This window comes from Triturus cristatus, chromosome 4_1 (genome assembly GCF_964204655.1).
Source record: "Triturus cristatus chromosome 4_1, aTriCri1.1, whole genome shotgun sequence".
Classification (NCBI taxonomy): Eukaryota; Metazoa; Chordata; class Amphibia; order Caudata; family Salamandridae; genus Triturus; species Triturus cristatus.
The window spans coordinates 1,245,998,714-1,246,015,324 of NC_140585.1; positions in this window are offsets into that span (position 1 = coordinate 1,245,998,714).

Genomic DNA, 16,611 nt, shown 5'->3' on the forward strand with positions numbered 1-16,611 from the left:
TGTGCAGCGGCTCGTAGAACGCGCAGAGAATCTCTCATACGACCGGAAGATGACATTCTTGGCCTGGAGGCGTGAAGTAGGGAGGATGGGGGTCGGCTGGTCCGCTGCCAATTGCTGCTCACGCAACAGGGCTATTCCCATCTCCTGCTAGACAAGGCCCGCCAGGCTTGGTTGGCAACTCGGAGCAGGATCTATCAGTGGGGGGATAAATCTAGCAAGCTGCTGCACAGACTGTGTCAGGGGTCACTTAGCCCCCAGGCTCTTCTGGGTATTGTGGGAATGGATGGGTCGCCTATTTTAGAACCCTCAGATATTGCCGAGAGGTTTGCGACATACTACGCCAATCTCTATGCCCCTAAGGAATGCTTATCGGCAGAGGTGATAGGATGCTTCTTAGATGACCTCCCGCCTCAGGCCCTTTCAGACGAAGCGAGTGTGGAGTTAGATCGCCCGATCACAGATGACGAACTGGGTGCCGCCCTGGGGGACTTGCACCCTGGGAAAGCCCTGGAACAGAACGGTTTCCCGAACAAATTCTGTCCACGTACTGTCGTGTGTTGGCAACCTCTGATATTCTTTGTACTACATGGCCTTGCATTTACTGGTCCTTAACGAATGGTGGTATGGGGATAGGACTGATCCGGCGTATGCTGTCGAATGGAGATGCATGGGGGACCACACCCTACACATGATTCTTTACTCTGCGCCGTTGAGACGCTCCCTGACGTCTGCCACGAGGACTGTTTTCCAGGTCTGGAGGCAGGCGCTACGGAGGATAGGTTGGTGGAATAGGTTGACTCGGGAGACCCCTCTATGGCATAATGGGCGCCTGCCGCAGCTGGCGGCTCTTTCGCGACAGGGACACTATCGGGATCTCTACTTTGGGGGATGTTATGCGGGGGATAGTGTTGAAATCCTTCCAAGATATGCAAAAAGATTTCCTAATGCCAAAAACCCAATTTTTCAAATATTTGCAGTTCCGACATGCCATTTCCCCTAGCTTGGAGGGGTTGGAGGCACTGTCAGAGTTCAGTTCGGTGGAGGCAAAGGTATTCATGGGGGATCTCCAAGATCTACCAGTCCCTGGTCACGCGAAACTCCCCTTCGCTGCAGCATCTTAGGGAGACCTGGGAGGGAGATGTAGGACCGATGGAGGAGGAAGATTGGACAGAGGCTCTGGCCTCCCCACGTGGGGCAGCTATTGCGATGAGCCTTCGGCTTAACCAGTTCAAATAGCTCCATCGGTTTCACTTAGCATCAGTTAAACTTCATTTGTCCCAATTGACTGACGATGTTGAATTGAATGACTTTGTTAGAGGCCCTGTAGGAGGCAGGTCCAAAAGATGGATATATGCTATTTACAACGAAGTTTGGAAATTATCTCAAATTGAAGCTGCTTCTAGATTGAGGGCTATTTATCATGCTAATTTGGAAAAAGTGCTTGCTGTCATTGATAATAGCATTAATACTCTATCTTCCAGAATTTACACATTAGATAAAATTGTTTCATCTGTTGTGGATATTGTACAGGATGACATGTCTGTTTTATACCATGGTCAAAATCAATTGCGTTCTATAGTGCAGTTTGCATGGACTTTACAAACATTGAAAGCTGGGAAAGTTCTCTGGGACTACATGAATACATCATCTTTATTTTTTCCATTTAATTTGACTGATAAACAACAGTGCATGTCCATGAAGGATGCTACATATTCGCTTTTGCATATTGAAAAGTTGGAACCTTTACCATTTTCTGTGGCCGAATCAACTCGGCTGTGTGGCTTATTCATGGGTTAATCACACTGCCTTTTCCCTTGTTTAAATGCAGTTCATGTATGAAACACTATGCCTTAGGCAGATATGAACCATTAGGTAGCGCTTTTCTTCATGAAGTTTAGCCACTCCCATTCACATACAGGTGCCTGAGAGAGGTTAGAGAAGTTAATTTAAAAGGAGAAGAGTGCACTTCTACTCCAGATCACTCCTTAGTTTGCAAGAATATACAATTGCATGGCACGTGCAACGTTCACGCGCAAAATTTGGCTTGCATTTTAAATGGAAATCCAGTGCCAGCTATTACACATACTTTCACATTACTAGCTAACGGTAATTATTTGCTTTTAAATAATGAAGCATGTTGCGGGATGCTAGCAGGGATCCCGTACATTGTAACTGTCTCCCAACGTGTAGTTTGTTGTAAAAATTTGCTTTTTCCTGTTTTATTTCTAATCATTTGCCTGCTCATGTTAGCCAAAATACTGCATCTTAGAGCACGTAGTTAAAATAAACATTTTAAACTTTTCCTGTGTCTCTGATTGCTCACGTTGTGGACTGATATGAGAATAAAAACGAAAGAGTGTTCTTGATTCCCACCATTCCTGAGAGTAACCTAAGTCGCTTTTTCTGTGCTGTCTAATCATTGGTAGCTTCGCTGTAGTACGGAGAACGAATGAGACACTGATACTAGTCGGATAGGGATTCTGGGTTCTGAGGTGAGTTTTTGGGTACACCACAATTCACTGAGGTCCTGGTTTCCTGCCCATAGTTCTGTGCATGAGCAGAATCCATGGAACACCTTCAGTAAAGGGGAATTTCCTCCGTAGTTTAAAAAGGGCTGCTTCACTTTTGACTGCTTCAATAACTCTGAGTGCATAAGCGGTGAGCTCAATGCAAATGTTGCAGAACCTGCCCTGAGAATCGCAATCTTCAAGTTCCCCCATATTGGCATGGAAAGCTATGTCAGTCACCAGAGTTAACAAATTGTGTACTGGATGTTTTGGAATTGCCCTTCTCAAGTCCCAATGTTGAGAGGGCCTTTTCACAGAGGTTTACATGGGAAGGAAAGAGAGAGCGCACATGTCCAAAGACTCACCGAAGAAGTATTGTGTGGTGTACTACAATAAGTTTAATTTGCAAACATCTATTTGGATCTCATATACACTATACATACACTGTCTATATACCATGTTCTATCAGTGCAGAAAGCAATCAATATTAAAAGTAAAAAGCTCCATAAACACCGGAAAAACACTTTTTCTGTTGTTTTTAGTGGCGTGAAAATGTGTAACCACTGATAACAACTATTTTTTAAGGTATTGAAATCACTTGAAAACACTGAAAAAACCCCACCAGATATTTACCAAAAATGGAAACTGAAAACAGGAAAGCCTAGGTATACTATACCAGGGTCCGGCTGTGGAGAGCAGGTTTCGTGGCTTCCCCGGTGTGTCTTCGATGTGCACATGAGGAGGGTACCTTGCTACATACTGTATGGCACTGTTCCACACTGACACGGTTCTGGAGGGGGGTAATGGCCTGCCTTTCTGAAGTTGTGGGTTGGGACCTTCCCTGTTCACTGAAATTGGTGCTCCTACACGCTATGGATGAAATTGGGGGCAATATTTATAAACGCCATCTATCAAAAGGGATATTGCCAGGGCCTGGAAGCCAACGGTGGCACCCTCCGTCTCTGCATGGAAAAATGGATTGGAGGCTCCTATCTTTGTGGCAAGGGGGTGCTCATGTAAGCACTTCAAAATTTGGAAGCACTGGGCGGACTATTGTGGCCTGGAGCTAGAGCCTGCTTCGCTGACCCAGCGCCTCGACCCGGCTTAACCTCTACCTTCTCTCCTTGTGTTCTCTTCTATGTGTGTGTGGTGGGAAAGCTGCCTCCTGGGTAATGACACATAGTAAATATATGCTTAAAGTCTTTGCTTGCTTTATTGCTCTGGATTGGATGACAGTGGGATGGGGGGGTTTGGGGGGGTTATTGTCCTTTTGTTCTGTTTCATTTGTATTGCTTTTCATTCTTTCCCGTATTTACATGAAAATAGTCAAAATCCAAATGATGTATGTTGATGCTGCAGAAGTCTCTGGGGTACAGAGCTCCGCTCTATATGTGTTATTTGACAAATAAAATCTGTTTGAAAAAAAAAGTGACAGCATGTAGCTATCTTCATGGAACTTAATGGATCCGTGCTAGCTGGCTCGTAAAGTAAAGAACTGATGTCAGCTCGCCGAGGTGGCGCCTATATAGGTGATGCAGACGTCACTACCAGCATGGACGTCGCTGAAGACATCATGTGAAGTCAACCGATGCCACCTACCGGCCTGCAAGGGTGTTGCTCAAGCAAAAAAACTGCTTGATCCAGCCTGACACCTGGGATATTCTAGGGTAAGAAATCTGCTGCTAGATGTCTCTATCACATATATGCGATAAAGGGCATATATCCCTGAATATCTTCCACTGTCTCCTTTGGTATGAGAGTTTCAGCCACAGACATCCTCCCAGTGTATGGCACGTACATTTTGTCAACATGAGCACTTATCCATCGTCTTACACAATCTTTTGGGATATCGTCCCAGGTTGTGAGTCTGATTGAAAAGGTTCATATAGAATATGGTTGAGGTATTTCGCCGCATTTTCCCAGCCTTTGGGACATCAACACAGACAAGCAGCTCTTGCATTACTTCAAAACCTATACGTCACTCGAGTCAAGTCAGTCCACTTTATTTTGCATTAAAATGCATAAAAGTACATAGTAGTTAAGATTATACATCAAAATAAAATCTACCACTACCAATTCATCAATGTACAAAAAGTACAAACCAGCAATAGAAATATTGATATAAATCAGTAATTAGAATTAAAATTATCAGGTTAGATGTTAAGAGAAAATGACTATAACCTAGTCAATATCAGTATTAGATAAGGCACACAAATAGAAGTGGATAACAAACACTCTATCAATCATTTAACTTGCATATGAATCCATAGACAAGGAATTAAAATTCAGTTAAAACGACCTCTCTGGAGGAAGACACCTTTCTAGTCTTTAAGGCCGGTTGTAAAAAACACGCTGTCGTAAAACATATAAATTGGTATTCCAATTTTTGTATTACTGTGGGAGCTTGTAAATAGGAGCGTAAGCTCAGTTTTCTCAGCAGTGGAATAATTACGTTTTTCCTCTCAGCTTTACAGAACAGACAAAAAAATAAAATGTGAGCATTAGATTTAATAGACTGATCGTCGCAAGGACCTAGAGACAAGTGATTAACCGAATATGCTTGTGACGGAGCCAACCATTAGAGGAAACAAAATCAATCGAAATCATGTCAACAAAAAATGATGCACGTTATTAGAGACAAAGGAAAGATAAGAAGAATGCCCAGTTGCCACAGGGGGCAATGCCTGATAGCTTGACACCAAACATTTAAGATCATATTTCTGCCATCTATCTTGAGCACACTTAGCAATAACAAGTTATTTTAGTCTAGATTTGGGAAAAGACACACACTGGGTCGGTGATTCATACAATGTTGTCAGACCCAGTTTCACATATGCTAGCCAGGGAGTAGAGGAAACTTGATCAAGAGTTAGGATGTACTTTAACACAAATGGATTTAATTGGACAGAGTTCCTTTTCCGTAATGATAACCATAGTAGTGGAAGAGCCATTTTAATGGTATCAATTATAAAAAGTAGACCTAGTTCTTTGTGAACAATAATATTCGGGCATGAACCTGAGATAGACAATAGTCTTTTAATAAATGTATCTTCAATAACTTGTAGGGCATCCACTTGAGTTGTTCCCCAGATTGCTGCAACAATGGTAGCTATAGATACTGATTTCGCCAAGTAGATTTCCACCATTTCCTCAATCGGTTTGTTTCCTAAGTTTGAAGCAAACTTCCACAGGGCAGCTAATCTCTTAGACATAAGATTCATTCTGTTGCTCACCATGCCTGACCAATTTAATTTGGCATAAAAAATGATCCCAAAATAACATAAAATTATCCACTCTTTCCAAGCTTTTGCCGTCTATTTGGAGCCTCAGTAGTTTTTTCTGATCACTGGCCACAGTTATCACAAAGGTCTTAGATTTATTTACATAAAGGCCTAACTCCGCCATATAGGCCGATTACATACCTATGGAACGCTGTAGGGCCACTGGAGTCCTAGCCAGTAAAACTGCATCATCTGCGCAAAGTAGGACGGGCAAAGGTAATGCACTTAAAGCTGGGACATGCTTGGATTTATCGCTCAGGACCTCATTTAGTTTGTTTGTGTATAAGGATGTTGGACTTGGCCCTTTTTGCAGGGTCATCCCTGAAATGTGTTCCTTCCTCTTGTATTTTTTCCGACCTGTTGTTGGCTGTTCTATGACTCTGGGCACTTTACCACTGCTGATCAGTGCTAAAGTGTATATGCTCTCCCTACTGTAAAATGTATATTTTGGTTGGATTCCATGATTGGCTTATTTGGTTTACTGTCAGACCCCAGTAAAGTGCACCAGGAGTGCCCAGGGCTTGTAAATACAAATGCTGCTGGTGGGCTTGCAGCACTGGTTGTGCCACCCAAGAAGCGGCCTAGTAAGATGTGTCTAAGGTCTGCCATTGCAGAACCTGCGTGCAGTCTGGTACTGTCATGCTGACTGGGCAAGTGCACCCACTTACCAGTCCCTAAACCTTTCCTTAACTTCATATTAGTCACCCCTATGGTAGGCCCAAGGGCAGGGTGCATTGTAAGCATAAGGAAGGACAAGCCCTGATGTGTGTGGCATGTCCTAATAGTGAATTACAGCCATTTTCGTTTTTCACTATTGCAAGGCTACCTGTTCCCATAGGCCAGAATGGGCTGTTAGAATTGTTACATCCTATGATCCTAACAGACCCAGGGAACATGGTAGAAAATCGAGTTTAGTATGCCTGAACTCAGAATTATAATATACATCTTTTAGTAAAGTTTATTTTAATATTCTGTGTTTGCAAATACCACTTTTAGAAAGTTGGTATTTGCTTGCCTAACCATTTCAGCCCGCCTCTGCTATGATGTGTATCTGCCTGTCTGGTTTGTGTGAGTGACAGGGCTGGGGAAACCCAGAGGGGCAGGGCTAGGTAGCCTGGTGGTGAATAGAGAGATTGACATCCAGATGGGTGGGAGGAGTGCACCTGGACTCTGAATAGGGCTGTGCTCTGCCACCACAATGCTGGCTCCACCTCCTGTGGAGAGGTTGATGTCTCTGCCTTGCACCCTGAATAGAAAGTCAGAGTCATGTCAACAAAGTGCTCAGGAACTGGTTTGAACTGGGCAAGGGCCCCTCTACCCCAGAGGAACAAAGGAATTAGGGGTATAAGTATTGGGACCCTGCTCCCAAGAAATTAGATCCTGCTTCACAAGAAGAACCTCTGCCTGAGGAGAAGGAACCGGGAAAGCTGTAAGGAGGAGTACTGTCCCTGACCTGGGGGATTGGCCTGCAGTGGTTGCCTTGCTGCTGAAAGGAGAGGAGAAAGACTACAAAGACTTTATTTCAACTTGTGCTTCAAAAGATCTCCAAGGGCTTGGAATAGAGCTTGCCTCCTGCTGAAGTCTCAGGAACAACAGACTTCACCCCCCATCTCCCCAGAGTTCTTTGGGAAGTGCCTGCTGCTGTTGTTGGGCCTTCTGAGGGACTGCGTGTCGCAAGGAGCTGGAAGCGCGACTCAAGAAGGAAAAGCGTGCCGCCGTCGGAACTGCTGTCGTCGCATCACGTAAAGGGTGTCGCCGCTGCAGCATCGCATCGAGCGGAAGCGTCTCGCATCATCCAAGAAGTGTCTCGCAACGCCGAAGAAGCGTGTCGCCATCGCAGCCATCGTAGCTGACGCATCGCACCGCATCAAGAGAAGAGTCTCGCATCGAGAAAGAAGCGTGTCGCCATCGCAGCCATCGTAGCTGTCGCATTGCACCACATCAAGAAAAGCGCCTCGCATCTACGGAGAAGCGTGCCGCCGTCGGAGCTGCTGTCGGAGCATCGCGTAAAGGGGTGTCGCCGCTGCAACATCGCATCGAGCGAAAGCGTCTCGCAAACGTCGGAGAAGAGTGCCGCTGCCAAGGCCGCTGTCGTCGCATCGCGTAAAGGGTGACACCGCTGCAGCTGACGCATCGAGTCGAGTCTTCTTGCAACATCGGAGAAGCGTAACGCATCTGGAAGATCTTCACGTCTTTATTTCTTTGCACCAAAAACTTAATCGCATCAGCATCGTTGCAACACTTTTGTTGCCCTGCGTGTCGCATTTAAAAGGTACATTGACTTAAAGTGTCGCATTTAAGAACTTAAGAGAACTAAGCAAACTTTTACCATCTAAAGTAACAGTATTGTGTATTTTTGTTATTTAATGGTCTTGTGGTAACTCTATATAAAGAATCCTTATTTTTAATATAAAAACCTGTGTGGTGTCCATTTGTAGTGTTGTCACTTGTTGGCACATGCATCAATGTAAAAACCGGTCGCAAACGGGCAGATTCTCAGAATCTGTCCCTTTGCGACCGGTTTTTTTGCATTTGGGATGCATCATCCCAAATGCAAAAATCGCAATTTAAGGAATCTCTAAATTGCGATTCCTTAAATTGCGATTGCATTTAAGGAATCCCAAATTGAGATTCCTTAAATGCAATGCATGAAAGTGAAAAAATTAGCGATTTCGCTAATAGGGGGAGCATATTACCATGAAGTTGAACTTCATGGTAATTTGCAAAAACTTTGAAAAATGCACTTTTGTGCATTTTTCAAAGTTTCATGTTGCGCACACACATGCCCTTAGAGCATGTGTGTGTGCAACATATGTGCACAGATCAATTTCAGGGGTGCAATAGGGTGTCATTTTGACACCCTTGCACCCTTGAAATTGCATGAGCAATTTGCGAGTACCTACTGGTACTCGCAAATTGCTCATGCAATCTCCCATACATTCCTATGGGCCTGGAGGCCCATAGGAATGAATGGGACGGCATTCCTTAATTGCGACTCGCAATTTGCGAGTCGCAATTAAGGAATTTGTAGGAATCGCTATTTTTATAGCGATTCCTACATGCATAGGCTTTTGCAATTCCTTAATTGCGATTCCTTAAAAATCGCAATTAAGGAATCGCAAAAGTCTTTGTTGATGCATGTGCCAGTTGGTTACTGTATGTGTTCACAAATGCTTAACCTATAACGCTCTCAGATAAGCCTTGTCTGCTCGCGCCAAGCTACCTAGAGGGTGAGCAGGGGTTATTTTAGGAGTGTAACCCCTTACCCTGACTAGAGGAAAGGTTCCCTGCTTGTCACAAGTACCTACCTGTGCCAACCAGAGAACCCGGATTCTAACAAAGGAGAAAAGAAAAGGAGCAGGGACGCAACCCTGTCTCACACCTATTTCAATCCTAAAGGCTTTTGAGCATTCCCCCTGTTTCTTAATATCTAATTACTGCCCCACATTTCTATAGAGTTCTCTGATAAAGAAAATTATGGAAGAATCCACGCCCATTGTTTCCATGATAGCCCACAGTTTACTGTGGGACACAAAGTCAAAGGCACGGATAAATCCATAAAGGCCATGTAAAACTGGCCTTTCTTTGAAAGGGCATATTTGGCTGCAATTAGGTCTAGATTGAGGCGCTTGGTCTACTGTCAGCCTCCCTTCCTAAAGTCATATTGAGCCTCCGCAAGGACATTGTTCTCTATCGTCCAGTCCTCCAGACTGTTGAGTAGTAATCTCCCCACTAGTTTAGCTGTGCTATCCAATAGGAAGATTGGACGGTAATTGGCAGGATTGGAGGGGTCTCACTTCTTATAGATTGGAATTATCAACGATTGTTTCCAAGATGACAAAGGGCCAACTTTGGCTATTGCATTGAAAGCTAAGGTCAAAAGTGGAACCTACGAAGGTTTATTAGAAAGAAAGATATCCAACGGGACTCCATCCAGGCCTGCAGATTTCAAAGCAGACAATTGAGATAGGATCAGGTCTATTTAATCAATAGAGAACTCCAACGCCAGGGAAACACAAGAGGATACCTCTAAGGGCGCCACATTGATATCAGCTTGGAATTGAAAAATGTTCTGGAAATTACTTAACCACGTGTTCTCATCAATATGGAGATCCAGAGATGGCCCCCAGTAAAAAGGGAGAATTGGCCACTTTCACAAAAATTCTTACTATCTTTACAAAGTGAGGATTGACTCAGATTTTCCCATGCTTCTGCACATAGCCACCTTTTCCTCTCCTCCCTTACCGATTTATATATGGCCCTCAGATTTGTAAAAGAACTTGATTTCTAGCCTACTTTTTGAGTGCCTTCCCATGATTGATGGACGCCTTAGAGCAATTTTTCTTAAACCACCTGATAGGTGAAGGACTGTTTTGCATTACAGGGGGAGATAAATTAGCTGAAATTGCTGTTAGAATTTTAATAAGGGCTATCACAACCTGGTTGCTATTAGTTTGTGGGTCTATACATAAATATACCTCCTGAGAGGTTGATGACAGCTTTAGACAATATAGAATGTGGCTCAATTTTCTTCCATTTTAAAACGTCACCGTTTTTCCGAGTTAGAAACGGTTTGGGGGCATATTGGGATCCAGATTTATTAAGGGTACCCCACTGAAAGATAAAATAAATTGAGGCATGGTCACTAAATTCAGTCATCTGCACCTCAAGCTTCTTGGAGCAGCTGTTAAAATTGGCAGGGATAATTATAAAAATTATAGTCGAGGTAGTACCTGCCCACTGAAAAGTAGGGGTCATTTGACCCGTTGAAGTGTATATTGAGTTTTCGTCACTTAATAATGATAATCCTTATCTCGATGCAGAGAATTATCAAGCAATACATTGTATCCACCATTATGGCCACCACCACATTTATAGCTCCAGTGGACAAGAAGAACTCTCCAATTTCACAAAATGAGGACACTGTTGGACACCCCATGCAGACAGCCCAAGGGCTGTCCAAGAAAAAAGTGTGCAATTTGATTTGAAACTTAGACCTGATAAATGTACTTATTTTTATTTACAGGACCTTGAATTGTTGCCAGCTGTTCTGGTAAAGCGAAATAAAGCTATATATTGACCTCAGTTCCTTGAATTCTTTTTAGAACAAGATTAAAAGTAATGAGATGCTTCCATTTCAGTGTATTGTATTTGGGATACACAAGCATTACAAATGTAGGGTTCTGACGCATTATTTCCTAGATATCTTGACCATAGAGAATGTATCTTTCTTAATAATGCAGTTCAATTAGCAATGTGACTGAGGTTGCTACGCATAAGGATGTGTGGGCACCATAAACTCCTTGAGTTAATTACACACACACTCCCGGACCGCAAATGGGAAAGGGCCCAATTCTGATGACATTAAGGCAATTCTTAAAAATGACAGTTTAAAAGCATCATCATAAGCCTCAAATGGTGTGACCCTCTGGCTAATTCAAAGAAAGAAGTGTGGTTCTTGCCTAAGATCCCTGTTGCATTAGTCAACAAACCTGGTCTTAGCCGTTTGTCTGTACATGTCACCCTCTGTAGTTAGGGTAAATTGTGCCAAAAGTGGTTGTCGACACCTGACCCTCATTCTATTAAAATTCTCAAGCAAATGATGATTGATGAGTAGAATCTAATAATTTTTTTTCACGATCCGGTTCCTTCCAGGAACAAGCAGGACCCAGTTTCTGTTCTAATATAAGCCAACCACCATGTATGGTCAAGGCAGTGTGAGGCCTTTGGCTAATTGCAACTGTGGTACACTTAATAATTATTATATATTTTTTTCAGGATGAACAGTTCTTGTGACCCCAAGAGGATTCGCAGAACCTAGGAAGGGCACAGGACTCAAGAATCCAGAGATAAAAATAGTTTGTTAATATTTATTTTAATTTTGCAGGGGTCCATTTGGGGCGCTCCATATGGGTGTAATGGCAGGGTCAGCTCTGCATACCTCCTTATGCCCTTTTTAGGTCTCGCCTGACCCAGCGCATGCGCTTGTCTGGCGAGACTTATTGAGAGGGCTCCAAAAAGCGCTACCAGGCCAGCCTAGAGCTACAGTGCATGTGCGCTTTACCGGGATTACATTCGCGGCCGCACGGCCGCTTTATGTTTGATCGCGATCACTTTCACGGCCGCAGGGTCGCTTGGCATAGCAAATAGGTCTCGCTTTTGGGACCTTATAAGTATTTAGTTAAGCAACTGTTGCATGGCTAAACACTTATAAGGTCCTAATAGGCGAGACCTATTGGCTATGCCAATGCTTGTTGTTTTTTTATCCCTAGAAGAGTGCTTGGTGCACAGCTGCAACAGACTTTATTTATGACGAGCAGCCAATTGGATCATAATAGATTCTCAATTCTGCAGCTGGATGTGTGAATCTGCAATGGACAAGAGGAGAAAAAGATACTTCATTCAACGGCGTCCCTCTACATTTTTAATTGGATTTGCAAATGTTGCCTGGCTTCATGAACCCACGCAGCATCTGTGATATCTGTAAAATAACAGCCCATATACCTCTATCTTTTACCCCCTTCAAGGCCGACCAAAATAAATGTAAATACTAATTTCTTTAAAACTACTTAACAGATTTACACTAAAAGGGCATAGTCACTTCCTTTAGTAAAGTTCTACTTTCAAGCCAAGTTTGCTGTATTTTCGTTCAGCTGTACTTTTATGTATTAGACAGCAAAAAACTCATATGGTAGTTAAATTGGAAACGATCACGTTTTGCAACCACTGCCATTTTTTTGGCTCCAAGGTCTTATTACCACACCTAACTGTAATGTTACTTTTACCTTTGTTTTTTCAGTGAATTTCAGCTTTTATTTTTATCGTATTCAAAGTTCAGCATACGCTCAACCCCCTCAGGCAACTTACACCCAACCCTCCTATTGCGCCTGGCAAGCCCAGCGCCTAACACTCAAGGGCACCCTGCTGCACACGCCCTTTGACTGCGCACAACAGTGGACTGGGTGCAGGGCTTAGCCTCTTCTTGAGCCCTGTGCCCATCTCTCTGTGGCCCCCATCCCCCGCTGCGGAAGACTGGCACTATGCGTGCCCTTTGGCCAGGCCCTGCACTCAACTCCCACTAATGTCAGAAAACTGGTTATAAGTTGGGAAGAATGCGAGTCCTTCTCGATTAATAAGTCCGCAACCTTCCGTTTACTGGGAGCCAAGTATACCACTGTAGCACTCGATTTTCTCAGGTTAGCTAGGCAGAGCACTCCAAGACCTAGTAAATAGAATTAGTGTGGGCTAGTACCCCACTCCGCAGAAATACAACAAACAACAAGCAATAAATAAATCACTGTACACCCAGTACTTTCACTTAAAAATAATAAAAGTACTTTATTGAACAGTGCAAGCTGCTGTGCTAAATAGCTTAAAGTAAAATAAAAGCAATATGACATGGCCTGACAGCATCATAGCTCTTTTTCATTTTACTTTAAGGTATGCACGTACAAAAAAGTTAAAATTGTTATTTTCCCTATACTTAACATGCAGTTTATATTCGTGAAAAAATTCCCATTGCAATTACCAGAATGTCAGAGTGTAACTAGCTGGAGCATTGAGCACAGAGAGGCTGTGGAGCTACAGTCACTGACTTTGGAGCTGGGGAACAAAGTTCAACTCTTGGCGCCGGCTCAATCTCCTGTGGTTCTGCGCAAATCACTTAATCTGCCCATGCCTGTAAAAATGTAAGAGTCTTTGTGTAATGTAACCTGGGCTCCTGTAAAGCGAACAAGTCCTTCCGGTCAACTTTACTCTATATAAAGCAACCTATGGGGGGTGGGGAAAGGGCATGCAGTAACGTAGTGAGATGTGGGAGGGAAAGGCCAGCAAGAACGGGGAAGGGGCATGCAGCAGTCGAATTGAGGTGGTGGTAGGGACGGGCAAGCAATGAACAGCATACGGGCGCTGGAAAGTAAAAAAAAAAAGCACTGCATGTACCAACATGTTAAAATTATTTAGTTTCCCTAAACTTAATATGCAGTTTATATTCTTGAACAAATGCCCATTGCAGTTACCATCGTGTCAAAGTGTAGCTAGCCGGAAGACTGAGCATGGAAAGGCTGTGCTGTTACAGCTAGAGCTGCTGACTTTGGAGCTGGGGAACCAGGTTTGAATCTCAGCGCTGGCTCAACATCCTGTGATTCAGGTCAAATCACTTATCTCTCTGTGCCTGTAAAAATTAATGTGTCCTTGTGTAATGTAACTAGTGCTCATGTAAAGCATATTAAGTCCTTTGCGCTATATAAAACAATCTATGACTAACGATGGGGTGTTGAAGAGGCATGCTGTGACAGGAGTGAGGTGGTGGGAGGCACAGGCCAGCAACCAACAGGGAAGGGGCATTCAGCTACGGAAGTGAGGTGGTGGTAGGGATGGACAAGCAACAAACAAAATGCAGGTGCTGGAAAGGAAAAAAAAAGTATGTTACAAGTGTGCGGCCACAGGTAGGACACTGGCCGCCAGACCCAGTACTTGGTCCAAGCTCCACAGCAGGACGAAGATGTGAAGTCGAGCAGGAAGCTGGAGGCAGGACGAGGCGCTGACCAACAGGAAGAAAGGAAACAAGAGTGATGTGGAAGCCAACCAAAGGTATTTTTTAAATATTTCGCAAGCACGGTGCAGAAACATAAAAAATTACCCCCACAAGACAAGACAAAAAAATCTATGCTGCCAGGGTCATGCCTTTTTTTCCATTCCAATAACAAACTATTGCTTCAAAGTTTTATTTTGGAAAAGAAAAAAACTTTCAAAAGTGTTGTTTAAGCCTCCTTCACCAAAAGTGGACAAACATCAAAGTTTTAAATGGCTTTGTTCAAATTGCTGTGACGGCGGTTCACATCAACCCAGAGTTTTAAAATGCAGGGCCTGCAATGAACCCTAAAATTTGTCAGGCAGAGTAAATACAGGGCACTGGACGTAAAGTCCTCCACCACCCTGACTGCCTTTTAGTCTAAATCGGGCCCTAAGAAAGAAAACAACATTTCAACTATATTAAATGTAGGAGTCTGCAAAATTCTCATATTTTGCTTTCGTGTATTTATGTGAAATTTCAGGAAAATTACACGAAATTATGCGTTATTATACAAAATGCTAATCCATTATTTAGCACAAAATGCATCCTGAAACGAGGATGCATTTCAAGCTAGAAAAAATAGCACGAAAAAACACAAGAACCACCAACAACAGCTGCTTGTTTTCTTGCTGTTTGCATTGCTCTCACATTATATTTTGTCACAAACGGCAGTGCAGTTATGAAACGTGGCTTAATGCATAATTTAAGGGAATGTTGTGTAACAGGCAGAACAGGGAATTACGAATTTGCGTTAATTACTCTGGCTTAATTTAAACTTTGCCCAGTCCTAATTAAAAATGTCTCTCCTCTGCAAGAGGTAGAGAAAGAAGAGCTTGGTGGCAAGGTATATCCACTGAGGGTTTCAAAGAGTTTTTATGTGACCCTGACCATCCCGTTTTAAATCTGAAGAATTACTTTTAATGTATTGGGTTTTTTAACTTGTTCCATGATTTCACCTCATGACATGAGAATGGTAGCCAAACCTCGACGCACAGTTTCGAGAAACTTCAAGCTGAGAAGGAAATTGGCTATGAACATGCGACTGAAGAATCAGGCCAAATTAAGAATGAAAGTTTCTGAAGTGAGACGTTTTGCAGGCCCAAGAACTTTTCTAAAATGGGAAACTCGAAGAATTATATAAGCAGAGGACTGACCGTCCCATCACACTCCCACCCACAGACTTGGAAGAGGTTCATTCAAATAGCTCTGAAGAGAAGCAGGAAAAACCCCAGGAAAAAACCAAGATTGCCTGAAAGTGCAGTACTCCTGTGGTCTGTGTGTCTGGGCCCCAGATTGCTTATCCAGTGAGACATTAAAGGCGCCATTTGAATGTATGTGGCTCGACACGCGAAAAGATGTAGGTGTTTCCTAACCAAGCCAAAGTAGCCTAGAGGCTTAAACCAACAGCCAAAGCGCATTAGGAAAACAAGACACGTGGATTTCCTTTGCATAGCAACTATGTAATTTTTCATAAAATAATAATTCAAAGTGCGGGAATATCCGTTCTATACCTCAGATCAGTGCTGGAATGGGAGCACGTTTTCTCCGGGAACTCAAAAATTGGGGGGGGGGTCAAGGTGTGGCAAAGGAAATGGGAAGGAGTCACGAGGGGCAGTGCTTAAAAAGCTGGGTCTGACAGTCAACTTAGATATATTCTTTAAACGCTGCAAAGAAATTTACAACAAGGGCATATACAACAGCAAATCTGTTCTCGATTACTTAATTGGTCACAAACAGGATGCATTTTAAACTGCCTTACACGGTTAAGAAGGGGCTGCTCCTCCGTTTGAGCAGAGCTCGCCCGAATGTAATGCCCCCGGAGCCGAAAAATAAAACGGTAATGAAGTTAATTCATTATCATTTTATTTTTCGGCACCCCGTTTTGAACGAAGAGTCAGGACAAGGGTGGGGCTGCTGCTGACTGGCAGCAGCAGAGAGAGCAGGGCACTTTCAGTTTAAAGTGCGCATGTCTTTTTGGCCGGCCGTCTTCCGATAGCCAGCCACACATGCATGCTTTAAACCTCTCTAACCCAACTGTCCTAAGACAGCTGGGTTAGAGAAAGCAAAGGGCTCCAGCGCTCTTTTGAGTGCTGATCGAGGCCATTCCCACCAATCTTAGCGCTGCTTTCATGCTGGTAAGAGCAGCACCAGGACTGGCTTGGGAGTTTGGAGGCTGCCTTGAGGAGAGAAGACCATCGAGGAGGACGTCATACTTGCAGGTAAAAGCTTTTAATTATTAATATTTTTT